The 24,559-nt window shown below is 41.5% G+C and overlaps 1 protein-coding gene across 1 annotated transcript in view; it reads right to left on the bottom strand.

Moving 5' to 3' along the window:
• The window catches only part of noc2l (NOC2-like nucleolar associated transcriptional repressor), an 81,169-nt gene extending 81,000 nt beyond the window's left edge, over positions 1-169 (bottom strand). The window contains exon 1 of the mRNA XM_049580789.1: positions 91-169. The gene's annotated coding sequence lies outside the window, so the exon portion shown is untranslated. The remainder of the gene's footprint in view (positions 1-90) is intronic.
• Between the last annotated feature and the right edge of the window lie 24,390 nt (positions 170-24,559).

Below are 24,559 nucleotides of genomic sequence, written 5' to 3'. Positions count from 1 at the left end.
GTACCGACAGCAGTGTCACTGGCAGCCTGCAGCAGTCAGGCTCTCAGCAGATATGAAGGTCATGTGAAGAGTGTGTCAGTCAGCTGATACCTCACTGTTGTGATGTCACGGGCTGACAGTGGATCGGAATGTTTCCACACGCTGCAGGAGAGCCACGATCAGATGATGACACTGGAGCTGCATCACTCATGTGACACATAAATCTAAAAAAAATACAACAAAAAATTGAATCATGACTACTTAATTTGAGAAGGACAAAAATTTATTCTACCTTATAAAAACATTCATACATAATTTGAATAGGTTGTGATTATGACTTCATTAATAGCTACAGTGCCTTTTCAGTCAAAATGGGTTTTTCTCATTCTTACTTCATTTTAGTATTTATGCACAGACTGTATAAAATAATGGACATAGCCACCATGATGTCACCCATTGGTTGGTGGACTGTTTTGAAGCCTAAATTGTAGCTTTTGGCTGTCACCATCTTGGTTTTTTGCAGCCAGAGGTGACCAAATTTGGGTGAGAGGTTGAAGCTGTGGAGGAGCGAATGGTGGATCTGGCTCATGAACTGTCGTGACTACTTGCAGAAGCCTGTCACTCAAAGTAGTCCCACTCATGAAAATGTGTAACTTTAAGTCATAATAAAAGGGTAAATTAAATAAAAATTCACTCCCCGTACAGTTGTCATGAATGTTGAAATTAGCTATAGAGAACAAAACCATTTTTGTACCAGGCTGTAAGTGTGTCTATTTCTGCTGTAAAGTTCAGCAGTTTAAAAGAGGGTCTATGGGGACTGACTGACTTCTGGAGCCAGCCTCGGATGGCCATTCAAAGAACTGCAGTTTTTGGCACTTCCACATTGGCTTCATTTTTCATTTTTACACTAGATTTCTGTTTTCAAGTTCATCTGCTGAAGAGGGAAAGTTTCTCTGTGGTCATCTCAACTCACAACTACTTTGGAAGTTTGATGTAGAAACTTAAAGTCTCCAGTTCACTGACACGGACAATGGACTTGTCAGTGAAATGAAGCTCTAGCGAAGGTTCAGTCAGGAAGACAATACTTTCATGCTCAGGCTGTAAGTTTCTTTTTCTCCCTGCCATTCACTCCTTGCATGTATGCATACATTATTTCTAGGTGACATTGTCTGGGTAGGTCAATTGAGTCATCAGCTGATTCACAGTCAACCAATAGCACAGTGACACACATTCTCTGTCAGCCTATCACATTTACTGCTCCTCATTTTAAATAAGGTTCTGTCTCTGTCGTAGTTCTTTCTTGCTGCTGTCGTGCACGCCTGCCATCTCTCCATCACCACTCAGTCTCTACGGATTCATCAGCCTCATCCGCCTCATCAGCCAGCAGCCTCAGAGTCATCAGCCACCACCAGCACCAGTGTCTGGACTCCATGGGGGGATTTATCCTGCTGATGCTCAGATGTCCCTCAATCACAAAATCTCCATCTGGTGTTCAGCATAACTCATCTGCTAAACTGTACACTCATATTCTGAATTCAATATTATCTTTACTTCACTCTTCTGTCTCTCCTGATTGAAACAGGAGATGTGTTGTCTAGCAGTTAAAATGAAATAATTTAAGATTTACTTGTTTTGCAATGCTCATGAGTTTCTCACTGTAATCTATCTGGCCTGCAACTGTAAATATCCGTACATTCATTGGCTCATTTCTTAACAAAGTAGTCTTCCGCTGCAAGACACCACATCTGGAACAGTAAATGTTAAGAAGTTGTAAATTAATGGATTCTGACCCGGATATCCTGCAGCTCTTTTCCAGAAAGTGAGTGGTTCATTTGAGATATCTTCCTGATCAATTAATGAGCTAAATACTATGCCAGAGGATACACAACTTTTTTTTAAAATATGCAGCAACCAAAAGTCTAATATGTAACAAAAAAAATGTCAAACTCTCTTTTGCAAGACATGGTTGAAAGCACTGAAAAGTAAGCAGGACGTTTGTGCTTAAATGTCCAGTGTGTTGGACTTAGGGGTAAATATGGGCAAAAATGTAATATAATACTCATAACAATATTTTCATTTCATTATAATCACCTGAAAAAAGAACTGTGTTTTTGTAATATTAGAATGAGCCGTTTATATCTACATACAGAGCGAGTCCTCTTCCACAGTCTGCCATGTTGTTTTTGCAAAAAGGCCCACAACGGACAAACCAAACACTGGCTGTAGATGGGGCTACTGGCATTATTGCTTGGACCACCACAGTTCTCCTACAGGCTTGGCACATGAGTGAAGTCCGAGTTGGTTGCAATCTGCAACCTCACCACTAGATGTCACTAAATTCCACACAATGGACCTTTAATTTTCTGAAATATAAAGTATGAACGTCTATGATCAAAGGCTCCATGTTTTTTCAGTTCAGTTCCTGCAAGTTTTGACAGTTTTTATGATTCTCTTGTTTCTGCTTTGTATTTAATAGTTGAAATCTTCAGTGGATATATTTTTCCTGTTATGAACATTTGCTTTGCGCTTCCCAATTCAACTTTAAATGTAACAAATAAACATTATGGTGAGCATTGGGAAACACTTCAACTAGCTGAAGTTATGGCACAGATGTCAGGCTTAAAGCAGGGTTTACTTTCTGCTCAGATGTGAAATCTACTATCAGGGAGCATAGCTTATCTAAGGAGGGCTTGAGCCTTTGTTTACAGTTATCAGTAAGACTTAGTCAGGACAATGTGATTACGGGACCATCCTTGCTTTAAAATTGTCACTGACACTGAAAGATACAGAGATAACCTATCAGTCTGATCTCATTATCAGCATTATCAGCCGTTAAACTGAACTTAACAGATGCCTAATGTGCTTTATTTGCAGTTGAATGTATTACTTAACGATGTAGGGGTCCCGTTGGGGGTCCCACATTATGCATTCTACTGTTCACTGACAGTGTTATTTCTGAATTAGCTTTATGAAAAGTGATTAATTTGGTAGATTCTTTACAATAAAAGTCTCAGTTTTGCAGCATGTTAAGCCAGTGACACTCAACTTGTAGCCAGGTGCTGGGTGGCCTGCCAAACATTTTCTACTAAACAATGAAAATAAATTGATTCACACTGAAAACTTTTTTCATATTTTTAATGTAAATAAAGTTCCAGCGAGCATAAAAAAGCATTTATAAAAAATTTTTAAAAAAGGGGGAAGAAGATCAGGAGAGGTCTGAGCTGAGTATTTTACATTATTAATGTTAATGTACTGATTGGTCCCTCGCTCCCTGTCATGTTGCAAAAGTGGCTCCTAGGCAAGGCAATTTCAGTAATATATCACAAACTTAAAGAATAAAATTTGGGAAATTCTTGCATTTAAAAAGACACACATCACCCAGATTCTCTTTCACGTGGTCACTCTTCAGAATTTGCATCTCACACTTTCACAGGCTGTAACTACAGCCTTTATTTGCCTAATTTTCATCACTATAGATATTTATGAGAAAACAGACCTTCTAATTAGCCAAACCACAGCCTGGGCTGCGTGCCCAAGAGGGCCCTCTCAATTCATCAGCTGTGATAAAGGGAGACAAGCCAGGGCTTGTGTGGGTACTGCACCTGGGGCAGCGGGCCGTTTTGACACGGGTGGGATTCTGTTTCCATCAACAGGATTAGGCTCTTATGAGTCAGTTCTCGGAGTTAAGATTGCAATCTGTTTGGGCTGTTTCACAGTGGCTAAAGCGACAGAATTTCACCCTAATTGTTTTCCATGTCAGCCCCGGCAATCCAGCGTCAATTAAACAAAGCCCAGTAAACAGACACATTCAGCTCCAGCTCAGTGACATGATGTTTGAACAGAGGGGAGTTTGTGTATGGTCCCGTTACCAAGCATCCTTAGTTGGTGGCATCTTATGTGTCAAACAGGGGTGCAAAGTCTTAATTATAGCAAAGGGTAGAAAAACAGAAAACAGCAGACAAAGATTCCTATTTTGGATCTTTAGGGGCTGTTTAGAAAGCTTACAGGCTGTTCAGCAATTTACAAATGCCACACAGGTTGAGGTAGACTTTGCGCAGGAGGGCTTAACTGCTGAGAGTTAGAGAATAATTAAAAAATAATGCAAGACTGTGAAAGGAAAGACGTCGCTCCATTACATGGCATTAAGGTGTAAAAGAATGAACTAATTAAAAAAAAAAAATAGACTGAGTTTTTTAGTAGATCAGGGTTGGTCATTGTTTGAAAAGTAGACTTAACAGGATGTTACTCAGCTTCTGTAATAGTTTTTTGTCTTTTTCAGTGGAAAGGTGCAGTGGTAGGGGCCAAATGGAGTGACATGGAGAAAATGTATTCATCACATGAAATGTAATTCAACTTGAATGTAACATTTAAAAATGGAAATGATGCTCTTAACTTGCTGTCTTTGTATATGATAAATTAAATGCTGCATGTAAGCCTCATATACATTTAGCTTTCTGTCATCCTGATGCCATGATGCTCCAGGACTTCCATTCTTTATCTCTTGCTCTCTATTTTCTGGTCAAATTTAATCCTACATATTTTTCCTATGTCACAGATATAAATAATAATAGTAGTTACACAATGATTCTCAGTGTGATCATAAGTGGGGTGACCTATGATGTCAAGTTAGTGATTATAAGACAAATACTAACAAAACCACTGGTATAAATCAGTTAATTTTAGGGGTTAGGAATTTTGCTGCTCTCCTATAGGGCTCCATTTTAATCAAATCTCTGCCAGTTTAACATTAGAGTTAATGTATATGAATTGTATATGAGTTTTCAAAGACAAACAAACAAAAACCGCAGTTATCCACTAGAACCACTTTGCATGTTCAGACCTCATTACTTGTCCACGACTAAAAGTGCTCCTAAATGTAGTAGTCGACAGTTACGACATACCAGGAAGTAGTCCAGTCCCACATTTAAAATGGTCGTACCTGTGGCCTACTGGTTTATCCTCATCTCAGTGTGAAGCTCGGGGCGCCTGCAGGCACTCAGGAGGATTATGCTTCCTAACAATGGTGAGATTTGATCAGGCACAATAACAAAACGTTTTTGTCCTCACCTCAAATGTCACCGACAACACAGCAGTATCAGTGCTCGAGCTGTTGGGGTCATGTCAAAATCCACCGAGTCAGTCGACTCTGCAGGATTTAGACTGCACCTCCGGGCTGCTGTACCGGGTCTGCCACCTGTTTTTAATGAGAAGAAGCATTTTCCCTCATCACTGCCACTGTCCTCCTTATTTACAGTCTCAATGGAGGATTTGAAACTGCTGCTAGACTCACGCGACGACTTTAATAATTTGACTAGAAACAGCATACAATCTAGAAAACGTAACGTTAAGAGCCGCTTCTGTGTGAAAATTTTTTTTTTTTTTTTTTAAAAATTGAATTTACTGAGTTCCCTGTGGGTCGACCTCTGTATCTTCGATGCAGGAGTGCAGTATTTCCGGTTTACCACAAGATGGCGACCACCGCCAACATAATCAAGTCCAATGATGCCCTACTGGTGGCCCACAGGAACATGAACCTATTCAGGTCTTTCAGTTCAGTAAAAAGAGCCATACAACACTGGAACATACTCAATTACAAGTGAAAGTCCTGAATTGTACAGGAGTAAGTAAATGTACAGAAGTATTTTAATAGCAGACTGAGTGTAGAGTAGCTTATCATCACTGCTGCTGTTGCACTCATCTTCTTCTAACCGCTTCATCCTCTTGAGGGTCGCGGGGGGGCTGGAGCCTATCCCAGCTACATCGGGCGAGAGGCAGGGTACACCCTGGACAGGTCACCAGACTATCGCAGGGCTGACACACAGAGACAAACAACCATTCACGCTCACATTCACACCTACAGACAATTTAGAGTTATCAATTAACCTAGTCCCCAATCTGCATGTCTTTGGACTGTGGGAGGAAGCCGGAGTGCCCGGAGAGAACATGCAAACTCCGCACAGAAGGGCTCCCACACCCGGGATCGAACCGGCAACCCTCTTGCTGTGAGGCGAGAGTGCTAACCACCACACCACCGTGCCGCCCCTGTTGCACTCAATCAAGGCTAATTTTAACGACTTAATATGGCCCATGGATAGGGTACATGTTTACTCTTTTACAATGCATCATATACAGTGCGCCAGGAATAAGTCTTAAAGCCTGTGAATGAGTCAGCCTTTTACCACCTACGTTTCCCTTGTCTCAAAGTAACACGGTTTAGATGCCTGAAATAAGGTCTGCGATTAACACAAGCTTAAGAGACTTTAACGTTTTGTTCTAGAACATAAAATACATCAATAAAAAAATCAACTCCTGAATTTTGAAGCTGCTATGTGTCTTAAAATTGGCGGTTGCTAACAAGTGGCTAAATGAGACTACAGAACATCACCACAAGCTGTGCTGAACATGCTTACAGTGTTGTTGTGGTGGTGACGTTTGGTCGTGCAAGCGTAGTGTAGGTTCGTTTATAGCCTAATGTTAGCTCTTTACTTCTGGCAATTGCATTTAGGCTTCAATAATTATGAAGATGGGGTTAAATTGTGAATATTATCTACCTGAACAAAATGGTTAAGTATCATAAATGTTTGTTTGGCAATATTCCAAAATCTAATGGAGAAATCCTATAGGCTTTTTGACGAGGGAACCAGGGTGATGCTAACTTCCGCATCTGCCCACAGAAAAACTTCATCCCTGGAGCACTCTATTTGGTAAGCTCATCAAAGTTTTTTTTAGGTAGAATATTAAAGCCATATATAGTCATTAGGTAAGCACACACACAAACTTTTGATAAGGATACTTAATTATGTGTTATTTTTTCTGACCATTTCAATGGATTAAGAATTTTAATGCAGGAACCCCCTATTAACAAACAACATGAGTTAATTTCTATTTTATGAATGGTTGACTCATATCAGTGAATAAAGTGAAACTTTGAAACACGTTCCATATATGTTTTGTATTGTATCTGCAAACATTACTCACAATATCAACATTTCTAATGTATCCAGAAAACAGTGTGTTGAAAACCTCCTGAGATAATATTCTGTGTACACAATCAACAGGATGCATTATAATCTGATTGTATCATCAGAAAATCAAGTCAGAACAGTATTTCCTTGTTTAAATGGTACTAATTTTTCTGGTGACACTCAGATCCACCATCCATTCCAATGGACAGATAGTTTGAAACAATCCTGAGTAAAAGTTAGAAATCTTCCAATGTTGTTTTTTTTGACATGCATGAGAAATATAATTTCTCATGTTTAAAAACTGTTTAAACACAAATTATGTACTTTAACAATATGATTAATAAACTGAAATATGCCTTGCACCTCCTCCTTGCTTCCCGGTCGGCCATGCTTGTTACAAAAGGGGGGCATGGCTCTACTGCAGTCCACTTTAGATGATGTAGAACACCTTGATTAGCTTATGGACATCCAGTCAAATAAGTTTGTGCATTTGAGTGGAGTCAGATGAATCATAGATCTTGACATCCTAAAAAAGTTACATCCATCAGAATGGATCGAGGATCTGAACGGGTTACGCAGTAACATTGCAGACATTTTGTGGTCAACATGTCTCTCCTGGTAGTTACACTTTTAACAATCTTAACAGTGAATGCACTTTGATGATTTAGCATAATTCCACTGTAGTTCCAACCGGCTTTGACCCAAGCAGAGGTCTAATGGGCCAAAACAGACACCTGTGCAGGGTTTTTAATCTAAGTTAGTATCTGTAACTGTCAGATAATTGAAGTGGAGTGAAAAGTACAATATTCAGTAGAAGTTAAATGTAGCATAAAATGGGAGTAATCAAGTGTCTACAAATTGTACATAGGTACAGTCCTTGCACAAGTACTTTTCACTGCTGTAAATAGTGTGTGCAACACATGCATCCAGGTATGACATGTTTAAAATACAGACATTCCTCAATACAAAAAGGATCCAATAGATTTTTTTGTGCATTACACGCAAATAAAAAAAGAGCAAATCTACCATTTTAAATGGTAAAATACCCAATCTGAACACACTTGCTGAGAGCTCTATTAAATCAAAAACTTACAGCAGCACAAAAGATTCTTTCACAGCGGGTAAAGCCATCTTTAGCTTCCTTCACAAGTCCAGTGGTTGAGTGTATTGGCTCCTTCTCTCCTTCCCCCTCACCATTATACATACAACCACATCATTACACATTAGCTGGTGTCAAGGTATTTTTAGACCTCCACACACCAGGTCAAATTCAGTCTCCAGCCTTAAGGCAGTCTGACTCTGCACGTAAAACAATTTGGGTCATTTTCACCACTTCTTCCTTTGAAGTGAAACAGCTGAAGTGATTGTAAGGCGAGCAGAGTGAGACCTACACATTAGCGAAGCTGAACAGTGCACAATTAAGGCAGCAGACGCGTGACATCAGCTATGTGCCCGAGGTATGGGGTGACCCTGGCTGACTCTGGTTTGTCTGTGGCCTCCGTCTGTCCGGACCACATACAGCCCTGCAGGCCTCATCAGCTGGGTTAATTAGTGAAAGACTGCCAGCACTGTTCATCTGCTTTGAACAACAGCATGTGATGCTATAGAGACGATATCTATTGGACTGTGTATGTACATCAAAGTAAAGTCCAACATGCAACTCTTATTGGCTGTTAATTTACTTTCGTCTGCCCCTGATCGCTTTGTGATTGTGAACTGTTCGCTCTTGATTCTTTTGTTAATCAGAACTGTTTCCATTTTCCCAAATGAGATTAAACCTAAAAGCTCTGACATCTGCACAACTGACACAAAGTTTTTGTTTTAGATGCGTGACACTATCCCTCTGCTTTTCAAACATGGCATCCATCATCTTGCAAAACAAAGACTATATAATAATCTTCCCAAAAAAGCAATTTGATGACCCAAACTTTCTCATATGTTATAATCACTTCCAGTATTTCTTTGTGTTTTTATGACCTTCTAACAGACTTAACTTGTATTTAGATTTCCTATAATCCTGCAACAACTTAATTTTCCCACAGGGTTTGTAAAAATGTCATGGAATCCAAAACAAAACTTTTAATGTAGCTGTAAACTTCCCATTCAGCATCTTTGTCTCCATGTTCGTGGCTGCCACTGGACTTATTTCCAGTTTTTATCAGTGGGTTTGAATTGAATGAAAAGTTGTGTTTTCTTTCATCCCATCAGGTTTGTGTTAACTTTCCTTGGAGACCAAATAATACCCTTCCTTCCTTGTCTCTGCTTCTCTGTAGACAGACTCCTAATAAGCTGTTTACTCTGGGTTAACCATAAGGCGAGCCATGTGAGAAATCATTCTTCTCTCGGCGGACTCTGTGGGTTAATAAGTTATCTGAGGACAAAGAGCTGACAAGCCCACCACCACAAACCGAGCGATGGCCTTCCTTCCTTTGGCCCAGGTCACCGGGGGTTATCAGTGACAGGGAAACAATAGGAAGTGGTAAGACCAATCACATCGTAGCACTGTCACTCACGTCCCACATACCTCCACACACGAGTGCTGCTGCATGGAAAAGGGAGCTGTCTGTCCAACGCGTTTGTCACATGTGATACACCCAGGCTCCCGTGCTGTCACCACTTTAGCCAGAGTGTCACATAGCATGGAACGGCCCTTTGACCTCCCATTTATTACTACTGCTCACTGTCTGAGGCTGACAACAACCATTCTCAGAGCTATTACAAGAGTCAACAGGTCAAGAAGGCAGAAAATGTTAAGTAAATGAAAAGAAAATCAAAGCATCGGCATTCATATTTCCATTTCTTTTCAAGTTTGACAGTCTGGATCACGGATATCAGACCTTACCGTATTTTTACATTCGTGTATATGTGCAAACTAGAGGCACTTATTCTCTTCCTGGTATTATCACTTCACAGCTTTAGTTCCTGGCTACTTGGTTGATCAAAGATAAACTATGCAGGGTTTTCCTAAAAATCAATGTATAGACTCATACAGAAGTAACCCTTCTCAATCATTACCTATGACCCAACTTGAAGTGTGTGGTGGTGGAATTTTTCTGCAGAGAATTTGCTCTCAGCCTGTATTTTTTTATTTTCTGTGTTCAGGTGAATTCATGGCTTTATAAAAAGGTAGCAACCAGGTGCCTGACCTTAAGCGGCTGGCATCCTAACAGAGAGAGCGCTAAAAAGAATGCAAATATAGTGAAGCTAAATGTCAAACATGTGTGAATCTTGGGTTGGCTTTTACTTTCACTTTTGCTGGCAAGCGTGTCTATAAACAGTAACCAACTACTGCGTAGTACACCTTTGATATTTTACATGCAAAACAAAGGAGGAGCTTATGAAATATGAGTTGTTACAGATTAAACAACCCAACAGTATATAAAGTAGCTTCACCATGACCACCATGAACATTTAAATGCTACTTAAATGTTAATGCATGAGTAATAATGATTCAGTATAATAATGTACCATACTATTTTTCTGCACTGTGAATATTTAAATTCATTTTCATAACACTGCCATACTTTTACTTAAATGCTGTAATCAACATTTTTATATCAAAATGGATAAATGTGACGATATAATGAGAAAGGGATCAATTATGATGACAAATCCACATAGCATTATCACCTGACTCTAGCTCCCGTAAGTGTCCCTTGTATCTTTCGGCCCACTGTTACATTTTTATTTTTACATCCAACAACCAGTTGGCAACCTTTGGGGCTGAAAAATTAAGCTAACACGTAAATGCCAAAAACTGCAGTTCCTCTAACGGCCACTTGAGGCTGGCTCCAGAAGCCAATCAATCCCCACAGACCTCCATGTTAAAATGCCCATCTTTACAACAGAAATAAACATGTTTACAGCCTGGTACAAAAAAAATGGGTTCGATCACTGTAGCTAATTTCCCTCCTTTAAGGTTTAAAGCTACGCATAATTAAGGGTGGGGCTACTTTGAGTGACAGGCTGTCTGTAGGTAGTGTTCTTGGCTTCCCAGTCAAAACCACATCTCAATCCTCCACAGTTCCAGCCTCTTGTCCCATTATGGTAACTTCTGGCTCCAAAAAAACAAGATGGCAACAGATAGCGAACTTGAGGCTTTAAAATGGGAGTCTGCAAACAAATGGGTGATATTATGGTAACATACATGCACAACTGAAATGTTTTGGTTCGCTCTTACAGTTCTCACAGCACAGCTTTTAAAACCCACATTGCACAATGCTCAGCACCAAATGGCAGGCAGAATTGTAATTATTCACGAGCAGTTATGAATAAAATGTTGACACTGATTGAGTATTCTTGTGATTATAATTTTATGTGTATTGTAAGACACTGCATATGTCCCCCTCCTCCAGGTTTCAAATGATCTAGAACCGCCACTGCTCTGGGTTTAAAATGATTGTGATATCATTTTTCAGGAGCCAGAGATGGGGTATGGGTTCATTAGTGGCACCGCGCCCCTTGTAAAAGTGTTATCTTTAGATTTGGGCTGTTACACGATCATGAAGTCAGTGTTCAGGGTGTCTCCTCGCCAGTGAGGAAAAGGCGTACTGCATAGGTTGCAACCTTGTCAAAACCAGCCTGTAAATCACAGCTGCAGCCCTCCAGCCTCCTGCAGTGCACACCCTCAGGCCTGGAGTCTACACACAACAAGTCTGAGTCAAATGCCTGTTTGCCTGTGCTGTGCCCTGGCTGCCCTCTGGATCTGAGTCAGCCAGCTGGTGAAAGTGGGCGTTTTGCTGCTGAGGGCATGGGCCATCCCCTGAGTAACCTTAGCCTGAGCAGCTTCGTCACTGGGCAGAATGACTGAGAGAGTCCCTCCCTTTTCATTGAAGCATTGAGGATGAAGCCATTCTACCTCCTATTTGTGGTTTAACAGCCACATGTTCAGACTCTGAAATCTGCAGCTTGTTTTGCTTCCTGTTGATGTGGATCACCCACTGCGTTAAAACGTCTCTCCCCTGAAACCACTCAATGCACAGGGTTATCAATGGCTGACAACAGAGCCTCGACAGTGAGGTAAACTGTAGAGCCTACCTCCCTGGTTTGTTTAACCACAGCTGGTTGTTTGTGGCCTGACATTTGTTAATGGTGCGTCGCTTCGGGGCCTGAATGGCACATTCTTGTGCCAACACTTCAGATGTTTTTAACTCTTTTTCCATTTAGGTCCAGGAGACTGTGGATCAAGTAGGACTGAAAGGCAGCTAAATTAACACAACCAGTCAGTCAATGCTGGCCTTTGCCGCCTGAGAGTGTGGAAGAATTTGCATTGAGGCCGCACCATTCAGGCCACAATACTGCACGTCCCTGACAAGTGCTCCAGAGCTCGTCTAGGTCTCGGGGAGTGCAGCTCTCTGAGGAAAGAGACTCTTCACTTGTATGATGCCAGAGGCCAAACGGAGAGCTTAGGTAACAAGAGGCAAGTTGAAGCTTATTTGCTTGGTAGTTGCCATAACAGAAAGGGTAATAAGTAGTATTGGCTGATGTGTTCACCCTGCTTAATGAGGCACAACAAAAGCAAACGGTCAGAGGTCAGCACTGCCAATGCTTCTAAAAACTCTCAGAGTTACAACCCTTTCACACTGCAGAATAATCAGCACTGACTGTCGGGACTGTATCCTCAAATGGTCAGAATGAGTGTAGTCAGGCTCATGCTGCATTTTGCACAAAGTCAGCAGAATGGGAAAACAGGGAAAATTCATACTTTGGAACATTCATACATTATTCCAAGATGGTTTCCCAACTGCAAGTCTGGTAGTCCCTTCAGATAAACAGAAACTAGCTACTTTTGTTGTGTTACGTATTACAGACAAACATTGTATAGCTAAATTTAATGAAATAAATTAGTCAATATTTGATTTTATTTATATGTTGCAGCAGCCATGTTGCCATGTTGACACTTTGCAATTCTTTTTACCAAGTGGGCCGTATTCAGTGGCCCTCAGAATTGTTTCAGGCACAGGATTTAAAGTTGGAACAGCCTTTCCACATGATTTGAAGGTTTGAAGGTATGATGTGAAAGTGGCATTACCACTAACACAGAAATCATTTAATGGGATTGAGCCATTCGTCAAAATGAAAATAGATAACGCCTAATCATACTTCTGAGGACATTAGGCATGTACATGCTACATATATATTTGGTGGCCTGTGATATTTTCTCTGATATTATGTCTATTAATAAAAGAGAGGTGGAAGTGGGTAGGGAGTGAAGCACGGATTTGGTAGCAATTATTTGTCCACTCTGGAGACTTAAAGGGGGATTCCCTCAGTATTACACACAAAGGTTATTTCGCTCGTATTGGGTAGCACTAAAACAGCTGATATCATTCAGCCTGTAAAACAGTTATCTGAAGGGGCTGAACAGAATTACCAGGCAGATAGGTCCTGACCGAGTTAACGTATCCTTATACAACACTTCATATGATGTCCTTTGGAAATGCACACTCAGTGGTTTGTATGATATTCTACAAATTCCACAAACCCCCAGATGATGTTATGTGTATTTTTCCATAACCACTTATTCTATTAGGGGTTGCGGGGGGGCTGGAGCCTATCCCAGCTGTCATTGGGCGAGAGGCAGGGTACACCTTAGACAGGTCGCCAGACTATCACAGGGCTGACACATAGAGAGGGACAATCATTCATGCTCACATTCACACCGGCTGCCAATTTAGGGTCACCAATTAACCTGGCATGCATGTCTTTGGACTGTGGGAGGAAGCTAGAGAACCTGGAGAAATCCCACGTTGACACGGGGAGAATCCGGGGAACCCGTTGGGGGAGCCCTTCTGCATGGTGTGCATGTTTGAACCCTCCAGGAACCCTCTTGCTGCAATGCTAACCACTGCATCACCGTGCTGGCCATGATGTTATGTACTTAACATAAAGTTAAGGTTAGGTTTAGGCAAGTAAAGATAATGTGGTTAGGTTTAGAAAAAGAAACATGGTGACGATGTAGGGTACCTCAAAGTTCTGTTCTATTTATAAAACCCATTATCACAAATCCCAATTTGCCTCAGAGGGCTTTACAACATACAACACCCTCTTTCCTTGGACACTCACAGCAGATAAGGAGAAACTCCTCCAAAACAAAACCTTAAATAGGGAAAAACTGGAAGAAACCTTGGGAACAGCAACTGAGGAGGGATCCCCCTTACAGAACAGAAAGGTTCACACAGTTCCGGACACCAGTCTCCTGGGGAAAGTCCTGGGGAAAAGTCCTGTGTTTCATGACTCATCCACCACCCCAACCTGCCCTCTGCTTTATTCCTGCCAGCGCATTGGTCACATGATTGCAGCTTTCCAAAATCCATGGTTATACACACACATTACGTGGTATATGTACGAATTTTGGTGCATTACTTTTAGCACTAAAACATACAAATGGTGCATGAGAACAGCCTCCAGGAGTACAAAAAAGGAAGCAGTCTCATAAGGAGGCAAGTTGGGGTGGTGGATGAGTCACAAAACACAGAACTTTCCCCAGGAGACTAGTGTTTGGAACAATATGAACTTCAGCTGAATTTTGAGTTATTTTAATGTTCATCATCACCATGTATCTTTTCCTAAATCTAATCACAGTGACTTTACTTGCCTAAACATAACCTTCATAACTTTACATTAAGTACATAATCACTGAACAGTTGTGTGTGCATTTTTGTAGGATATCAAACAAACCATTGTATGAGGATAAACTGACTCTCATTAGCATATTGGTCACGTAAGCACAGCTTTCCCAAATACGTAGGTTCTACACAAATTACTGGCTCATGATTACGTGGCATACATATGACCTTCGGTGAATTACTTGTCATAGGAAAATGTATGACTGGTGTATAAGAACAGCCTGCACCATGATGTCACCTATCGATTTGTGCAAGGCTGTTTTGAACCTTGAGTTTGGCATTTTGGCCAACACCATCTTGTTTTTTTGGAGCCAGAAGTGACCATATTTGGACGAGATGATGGAGCTGTGGAGGACAAAGGGGTGGATCTGACTGAGAACCCGAAGACATTATTGACAGGTTGCCAGACTAGCAACTTGTCAATAACAAGGTAGCCACGCCCTAAAGCATACCCTGCTTTATTGTCTATTTTATTTTCATAATTTATGAAGTAAACAAGCTGTTTTGAAGAATATTTGAAACTTGTTATTGAGACCATAAACTAAATAGGACAATTTTTACTGAGCTAAAAAATCAAGTGAGAAGTAGGGTAATTTTCTCAGACTTGTATACAATCTGACTTATTTTTGCAACCAGTGGAGTCACCTCCTGCTGGCCATTAGAAAGCATGCAGGTTAAGGGGTACTTCAGCATTAGCTTCACTATTCAGACACAGAGATAATCCTATCAGGCTGACATGTCATGACAACACATTGTCACTCCAACCTTGTCACATATTGATGTTTTGGTCATGGACTTTCCACGTCCACATACGATGCTCAAGGTACCCTGGCTGCGTGGGTTGTTGACGCTATGGGACACCGTGTCAGGTTCTCTTCTTTCAAAATACACTTCCGTTTTCACAGGAAATGAAACATTTGCATACAGTCTCTTTCAAAAGAAACGCATTACGTCAGTATAACAACGCGAATTGACATTTCTTTGCCTTTAGCAACAAATGCACATGGTTAGGTTTAGGCAACAAAAACACGGGAAGGTTAATGCAACAAAAGCAATTGGTTAGGTTTAGGAAAAAATCTTAGAATCTTACGGGATGTCAACACTGCTCTCTCTAGTGAAAGTCGGTGGTTGTTGGACTGATCCACCACCCCCTCCCCCACCCCACTCGGACTTTCGCTGCCTTAACTTTCGTCCTTGTCCCGCTGCATTTCTCCCTGACGCCGCCAGGCGCTGCTAAACTATAACAGCAACGGGCTGCACATCATGCGTACGTTAAAGGATGCCTTTTTGACTTTGAATACTTAATGATGTTTTATAAACCTAAAGTTCAGTGAAACATGCAGTCACTTGTGTCACATGCATGACTGAAAGTCTTTACGTGGCATAACATAAACTGCATCATATTATATCATATCATATTAAACAGACATATAGACAATATAAAGAGAGCATGCTGTATATCATACACATGTCATGTATTACACCACGCCATTACACCCCAGCCTGGACCAGGATAGAAACCCAGAACTTTGAGGAATTAATGCTAATCACCGATCCACCATAACGCCCAACTGAAGTTAAAACTTTTAAAAAAGGCTAAATCAGAGTTGTAAGGTTTCACCTGTCATCAGTGATTTCTTTCAAGGCTGAAAAAGAGAGAAACACCTGCTAGGTTTTGGCCGTGCCACTGGTGATGATGATGTCATTACTCTCCCTGGGTTCGCTAAGGGTTCTCACCTAATCTTCTGCGATTGTTAGACCACAGTGGACCGTAACAGTGTTGTAATACTGGTTGACGTCTATGCACCAGGGCAAAACCTTCTGGTCTGCACTTCTTCAGCAATCCGTGATCTTACGTGCTTGTGTTGTCTCAGTCAGGTCCAGGCAGAAATACTTTATGTTGCAAAATCATGGCTTTTTTCATTCTGCGTTATTTCATCATGGAACAAATTACATTGACATATAGTCAGTTCTGCCATGTAGTGTAAAGTTTCCCCACAAACACAGCTCTGATGTGAATAATGTCGCCTACACTGTTTCTCATAATAATCACGCTGGAAGGGTCTCAAGGGTCAAAATTCGAGTCCTTTTTTTGTGTGGCCACTTTGACTTAGAAAGCTGGGCTGATGGGTAGTGAGGCAACAAAGACCATATACTTGTGCAAAACTGTGTACTTCACAATTTTAATCAAGAGCACCGAACATGGCATGCTGGGAGAGAGCCTACCCCCACTGTAGCCTGGGAAAATGCCAGCTTGTCTTGAGAACTTCCAAACAATCACTCCTTCCCCTCCTCTCCTCTCTCCGAGCTCCCACTGTGTTGTAATATAACCTTAGAAGGGGGTACCAGGGCTGTGAGAGGTTAGTGCTGTCAGTGGGTACATTATAGTAGAAGCTGCTGGACTGCCACATGATATTACTAAATACTAGCTGTCGCTTTGAGGTTGCTGAGGTGAATTGCTCGGTTTTGGCAGGTGGGGAGCCGGGCGGGGCTCGGGCTTTCACAGTAGGTTCTGGTTGATTAAAAGTGTTTCAGCACAGTGGTGACCGGTGGTACCCAACTGCTTGCCATGAGGAAACTAACAGCATCGTATATTACACTGATCAGTTGGGGCTGTGAGCGTTCCCACAACAATCAGAACATGAGACAGGGAGCATGTGGAGACAGAGATTTAAAGCGGTGAGGTCTTTTTAATATCGTCCCACTGAAAGGATTGAGTCAGTCTCTGTCAGCTCTCAGTAGGTTTATGAGCTCATAGCTTGGTTACTTCAAATATTCAGCTTTAAGTAATAGTTCAGTTAAGACATTCACATGTTTTACAGTTACAGATTATAACATGAGTTATTTGACAATGTCTGGCAGAATGTTGTGGTCTCCCTGCTAACGATCTATCTAACTAACTATCAGCAGGACAACATCATTTGTACCTGCCTTTCAAAGCAAATCCCTGTTTAGAAATAAATCCAGTTTCATTCAGTGTGAGTTGCTGAGTGTTGGATGTATCGGCTATAGAGATGTCTGCCTTCTCTTGAATATAATAGAACTAGATGGCACTCAGTTTGTGGTGCTCAAAGCACCAACAAATACAATTAAAAAACTTAACAGCAGTGTTGAGCCAATCATATCACTGTGCATATAAAAGCATGCATCTTCTCCTGGGCGAAGGCTCATGCTTGTGACAGCATCATCATTGGTGTGCTCCTGAGCTACGTGAGCTAGCAGTAGATGCACGTTTCCTTCTATGTAGTGATATGGTTGGCAGGTGTAGTGTGGTGGAAAAAAGTATCCATGAAACTGCTTCATAGATGAGCTATGACCGTTTATTTGTTTGTTTTTTGTCTGACATAAGTTTCTATTGAACCTGTGGTGGTTGTATCTTGAAATGGTCAGCATGAATGGAATTGCAAGGACAAGTCTTTCAAACTATAGGTTGTAAGAGTAAACCACTTGAACATGGCGAAATACAGCAGTGGTCTACATATCATAATCATCAAATAAAACCTTACGAGGGCTCACAGACAGGTCATCGGATTTCTAAGAGCCTGTAAGATAATACAAAGATAAGAAGTTGATGAAGAGAAGTGGTAGTTGCTATAATTATTGTATTGTTCCCACTCTTGTTACAGTCAGATTAAAATTTCTGCAGACACACAGTTGGTCCACTTGTTGAAACAGTTTACTATTGAAATCTTGCTTTCACTAACCCCCACCCCTCAACTCCCTCCTGATTTCACCTCAGGCCAGAATGTCGCTTTTACTCCTGCTGTTTCACCTTCTCTTATATGACCATCCCCTGCTCCCCTGCTGTGGGCCAACCTGCCATGTAAAGAACCGTCTCTGTGGAAAGAGGGGCTCCACAGGTGAGAGCGGCCTGAGGATGAGCTCTCCTGCTGGGCCACGACACATGCTCACACGCTCTGCCCTTTCCCTGATGGGAGCTAGCATCTTTGTTTTACATTACATGAAATTTATTTGGCAGATGCTTTTGCCCAAAGCAACTTGCAATAAATGCCTTCAAACCATGTAGAAGCAAGACGGCCTCAAAATGTGGAAGTGTTCTGTCTAACAGTCAAAGGCACATACGTAAGCAAGCAGGCATTCTCACACACACATGCTAAAAAGGAGAATACAGCCTGTTGATCCCATGTTTATGAATGCCTGTGATGTTTTTTTGTTTGCTGTCTCTGCATGAGCTCTTGAGTCACCCACCTGCTACCATAAACCTTACTTTCACGGCCAAGTGACTAAAAAAAAAATCCATGGAAGTAAAGAGCGCCCAATACAAAGTATGTTTTAGAGTGACATGTGTTGCTGTGTGTTCCCTCTCTCTGCCCTCAGCCATGGCAGAACATAACCGCGCTGGGCAAAGGGACAGAGGCAGGACTCAGATATAGACGGCCACGCACTCAGGCGCGTCCTGCTGCGTCTTGCTTTCAGTCTGGAGCTATTTCAGAGGTTATTGATGTGTCCGCCAACTGGGAGCTTTCTAAACAACTACCCTGCTGCAACAGGTTACAAGTCCAGCTTCCCGCTCATTAGGCTCTAATTGATTGTAATCTGGCCTTTGAGATGTACTGGCCCGCTATGGGGTTGTTCTGCACATGTGAGCGCCCCCACTGTCCCTTCTACTTGTCCACCTCACTCACCAGCAGGGCCTGGAGTACAGACACAATTGGCCCTCTCAGATGGAATCATTAAAGCGGGTGGGATAGCATGAGTTCTTTCATACATCAGGCCTCTGTGGACCAGCTTGAGGCCAGGGACAGTGGCCACTCTGCCTGCCCAGTGGGAGAGCCCCATCCTGGGCAGGCTATTGTTGGCCTCACCCCTCGACTGGCTGCCTGTGGTTCTGGCTGCATTGGCTTGATTTGTATGCCAAGGTCCTGGACTAAAGACAGCCATGCAGGGGAGCTGGGTCAATATTGGTTTTGAGAGCTGGAGGAAAAATGTCAAAATGTTAAATTCTATTGACTTCCCCCCACTGTTATTTGTTTCTGTGGCCAAAGGCCTAGTGGGCCATTAGTGTAAACAGGGCTTTGTCTTAGGGCTCAGCCTCCAGCGGGAGGCTCGTGGAACAAAACCCAGAGATAGAGGGTCTAGTCTGGCTTAAAAATGGCTGAGCTGTGGGGCTGAAGAGAGACCTTAAAATGACAAAGACAGAGATATAGAGAAAACAAACTGTTTTGATCCCCTCTGACATGACTGAAGTACGCCTGCCATCTTTGCAAAATGACTGCTCTAAGTGCTTTTTTGGCATTTGGAAAGATCCACACACATGAGTGAGTGCTTCAGACTGATTATCACCATTCTTTAGCTGCTTTATCCCATGGTAAACATCAAGACAATACATAATATGACTTATGGTAGCATCCCAATGAATATTTACAAGGTTCAGTAATGTTTTTCCTTATCTCCCCCTGCAAGGATGTCCTACGCTTTTCAGTATCATGTATGTAATGACTTTTCCACTGTGTCTTTGTTCAGAGGTCCACTGGGTAAAAGTGAGGGGCAGCTGTTTTACAGCGGTACATCCCTCTTCCTTTCGCGCTCAGCTCTCTCCTGTCTCTTTCAGCCCTCCAGGAATATGGGATTCTTTTTTAAATCACTTCAATTTACATGGAGCAATAAAACCGTTCCTCCTTGAGTGTTTTCACACCCTTGTCCTCTTTGCTTTCTCCTCTGGTCCTCCCTGCTTTCTTTTACCTATTTCCCCCCTAACTTTATTAGGTGGCAGGCTTTTGTGCTGCTGTAACAAGTCACTTCCTCCGTGGGCAGACAGGGAGGGAACATGGAAATACTGAGGAAAGGGCACATAAAGGCACGAAGGGGCAGCTCTTTCACTGAAAACTGTAAAGTGTGGTTTTTTTCATAAAAGGTTAACTTTAAGGTTAGAAATGTAAAAAGTTCATGTCTCAACCTGATTTATTGTTTTGCAATGTGTATCTACGCACTTGTATTATTGCATATATCTATATGCCTCTTGTGTGTTTTGTTCGACCACTGCTAATGGATTACTTAGCATGCAGTCACACTGGAAACAATATGTGTGCGTGAAATCACACATTGCTGCAACGTTGCTCTCATTTGGCACCAGAGGACAACAAAGGTTGTAAAACTGTGCAATCTACCTACTTACTAACACTTCATTCTAAACAGGGCAGTTAAGAAGTCAAACAAAGTTTACTTAGTGCCCCCCACTTCTCTAGCAACATTGCATGTTAGTGTGAGTGGGTGTAGACCTTGAATAAATCCATGAGAGCACAGTCTAATAGATCAAATAGCTAGTTCAAGTAAAGGAAAGATACAGATCTTCCTCGAGCTCAGGCTCCATCACACTACTATGTCTTCATATTAAAATGACGTTTTAAAATGAAAACAATCTCCACACACAAGAGTGTTTTCAGAAATAATCTCCATCCATACTAACACACCCAAAAACACATACCACACAACCATGCACATGCTGATGTAAACAGGAAGCAGATTGTCTACTGTTAGGCTGATTGCTTAGTTACCAATAATAATACGTTGGAAGAACGGTAATGGTGAAAAGTAAGACCAGAGATTTCTGGCGAGGTGGAACCATTACTGGAAGTGAAACATGAGTAGCATATAAGGTGATCATGGCAGCAGAAAACATGTATTTGGATTCATTGCAAAGCAAGTGCGGCGACATATTAGGGCAGTAACGTTATTGTGAGCTTTATCCATGACCAGAGGGAGCTGTGGCAATGGGAGAAGGACAGAGGATGAAGTATGAAATAAAATGTATGTAACATTAGGCCTAGTGTTAGCTATAATGTTTTTGTTAAGACCTCATTGGGAAGCAAATGTGGGTGCCTGCATCATCGTTTTTTTTCCCCACACCACACTAAAAGAAGTTGTGAAACTGAAACGGGGTCAGCAGTGCTTTCAAAAGTCTCCATTTTAGGGGTTCGAATATGTCGCAGTAGTGTGGACGCAATGCACATACATGCTATTGCTGTAGCTAATGAAGTCTGATGTGCATTTGCTTTTTAAGAGCTAAGAAGAGAAAAGCAAAATGCATCTATTCACGGTGTTTGTATGTTGTGTACAAAAGCATTTCTTCTAGCCAGGTCAGTAGGTTTATTCAGTCTCTGGAGACCTGAACGACCTACTGGACAGGAGCAGACCTGCTCTGCTGCCGCAGCAGACAATAGAACCAGTCAGACTGTCCTGTCCAGTCTGCAACACTGCCCAAAACTGGGTTTGAATCCATGCATAATGCAGCTCACTCCAGGCAGGGTCAGGTAAATAAGAGCTCTGGCTTTATTTGCAGAGCACAAGATGTTGCTGAAATGTCGCAGGTTACAAGCAGTGGTGGCAGTAGAACATTACATATTCACCTAGAAGTCTTTTGTCATGATATAGTACCTGTTTGTAGTAGTGCATGCACAGCGAGCACCAAAGATAACAAAGCTGCTTCTTTTTCACAGTTCATTTGTCATTCAGTTTTCATAGTGTAAACATTGGCCAGATTAACAAATGGCAGTAATTAAGAGGTTTTAATTTTGTTTTGTCAGTGTTTCATTGTGATTGCATTACATTATGTTCTGCTTATATACAGATTATATCCATTTTGACAGTCTCCAGGAACTGATCCCTGAAAAATAAGACCTATAGACCTCATAAACGCACACTATATGTCACAGCTGAGCTCTCTGTGAGTGCATCTGCAGCTACTGGGACATGTTTGGGAACGAGATTTAATAAAAAGATGTGAAAGAATCGGAGCAAAGCAGCAGCAAACTGAGCATGACTCACAGAAAGGCACACATTGTGAACATGACGTATATTATAAGATTACATGATGTAAGATAGAATCTTGCCATCCGTTATATGGCAACTTAACAACAGTGTGGTCCAACTTTAGCAGTGGACTAGAATAAGATGTCTTGCGATAGCTGGACAGTTTTAAAATCCACAATTTTGACACAACACAGGTCACTTTCTTAAGATGCAATGCTACATCAGTATGGTCTTTCTCTACTTCAGTGATCCATGGCATTAGTCTGGTCTGCTCATGTTCTGCATGATACTGGACAGACCCTCCCTCTCCACCCAGGACTGTGCAGAGATGCAGTGGGTGAGTGTGAGCATTGCCTGTTTGACTCCGGAGGACAAAAAGCTACAGTACAAGCAGCAAGAAAGGCATCTGTCACCACTGTGAGTACACACACGTGAAAGAAAGATAACAGTTCTAAAAGCGGGGTCTGTACGTTCACGGCACGGCCTCCAACTCCCCATCTTGCCCCGTATACACCAACAAACAACCCACAGTTCCCATCAGGAGGGGTGACTTTGCATGAACATATTTGCTCATTGTGATTGCTGACTTTTTGCCAGCCCCTTCTGGTGAGAGAGTGAGCAAACATGCCCCTGTCCCCCCGTGGACCGGCTGTAAACCAAAGACTGAAAGATGCATAACAAAAGGAGGGGAAAGAGCAGTCAGACAGGTAAAGAAAAGTGGGGTGAAGTCTTGAAGAATTAAAGTTGAAACAGAAAGAATAAACAGACTGTGTTTGTCTCCACTGCTACTGATAGCAGAGGTGTACCTGTTTACAGCTGTGGAGTCAAAGGAAGCTACGACAATAGTGCAAACACAAATAGAGAGAACAGTAACTTATTCAAAGTTGTCTAGCCCGGGGGATAGGCAACCTGCGGCTCTGGAGCCATATGAGGCTCTTTAGCCCCTCTCCAGTGGCCTTGACAAAAAATATCACATAAAAATCATGAAAGTGATGACTTTTTTTCTTTTAAGATTTTAATTTTTAACTATCACTGTTGTAGACACAAAGAAAGTCTTACATTCTGCAATTGTAAAAATGTGTTTTAACACTTCATCAACTAAAATGTGTGTCATACGTCTACGGACTGGCGCCTTTTTCCTCTAAATTTTGCCAAACTTCAACAGCAGTGGCTCATCTAGAGCCTCCCCAGCTGGATAAGCCATGGATTCCAAATCCATAAAAGTAAAAGTCTCAGAAGAAAATACAGAATTTAATAGGGCATGGACAGACTACTTTGCTTTTACCATCAACGCTGCAATGTTAAAGTACCAAATAATCATAAATAACCCACTGCAGAGGAGCCATCTTGTAATAATACTAATAATGATAATAAACTTTGTCTATATGCCAGAAATGCAGCACAAAGTGCTTTACAATAAGGGCAGTATAAGCGCTGGGTGCTTCACATGAAAATAGATATAATGGGTATACAACAGACAAGACAATTCAAAAAATAAGGACATTCAAAACAGTTTAAAAAAAAAAGGACTAACTGATTCATTACATCACAGAGTTGTAAAACTATAAATCATAAAATCAAGTAAGATTTGAAGAGTTGCAGCAGCATGAAGCGTAAATAGAAATGAAAAGTGTAATAAGAGATAGTTTCAAGAACATCAGAGCTAGTTAAAGGCTAAAGTGAACAGAACAGTCAACAGTTTTTTTTTTTAGCTTTCCTTCAAGAATATTTAGCAAGCTAGCTTCCCTGATATCTATAGGTAGTGTGTTCCAAAGCATTGGGACGTAATTAACAAAGGCTGCATCCCCGACCTTCTTCCAGCTGTTGCTGGGAACCTCCAATAAACCAGCAGCAGATGATCGCAGTGTTCTTGGAAGCAAATAGTTTTGTTAAAACATGTTTTTGAGTGCTCATTTTGACCTATTTGTAATGTCAATAGGCTAATTTAGACTTAATACACAGGGTTACCATAATGCTCCAATATGTTTTGCCGCTCCAAGCAGATTTTTCTGAATTATTTTTGATCAAAAATGGCTCTTTTGATGATTAAGGTTGCTGACCCCTGGTCTAGCCAATAAAAGAGCTTTTCTTTATGGAGCAAGAATAACTGAGTGTTATCCAAATAATGATCATTGTGGGTTTGTGGCTCCTCAGCTTCCTGTGTTTCCTCTCTGAGGACTCTCCTCAGTCATACAGAGTCAAAGGAGTCAAAAGACA

This window comes from Epinephelus fuscoguttatus, linkage group LG7 (assembly GCF_011397635.1).
Source record: "Epinephelus fuscoguttatus linkage group LG7, E.fuscoguttatus.final_Chr_v1".
Classification (NCBI taxonomy): Eukaryota; Metazoa; Chordata; class Actinopteri; order Perciformes; family Serranidae; genus Epinephelus; species Epinephelus fuscoguttatus.
This window is presented reverse-complemented; position numbering and strand designations above follow the sequence as displayed.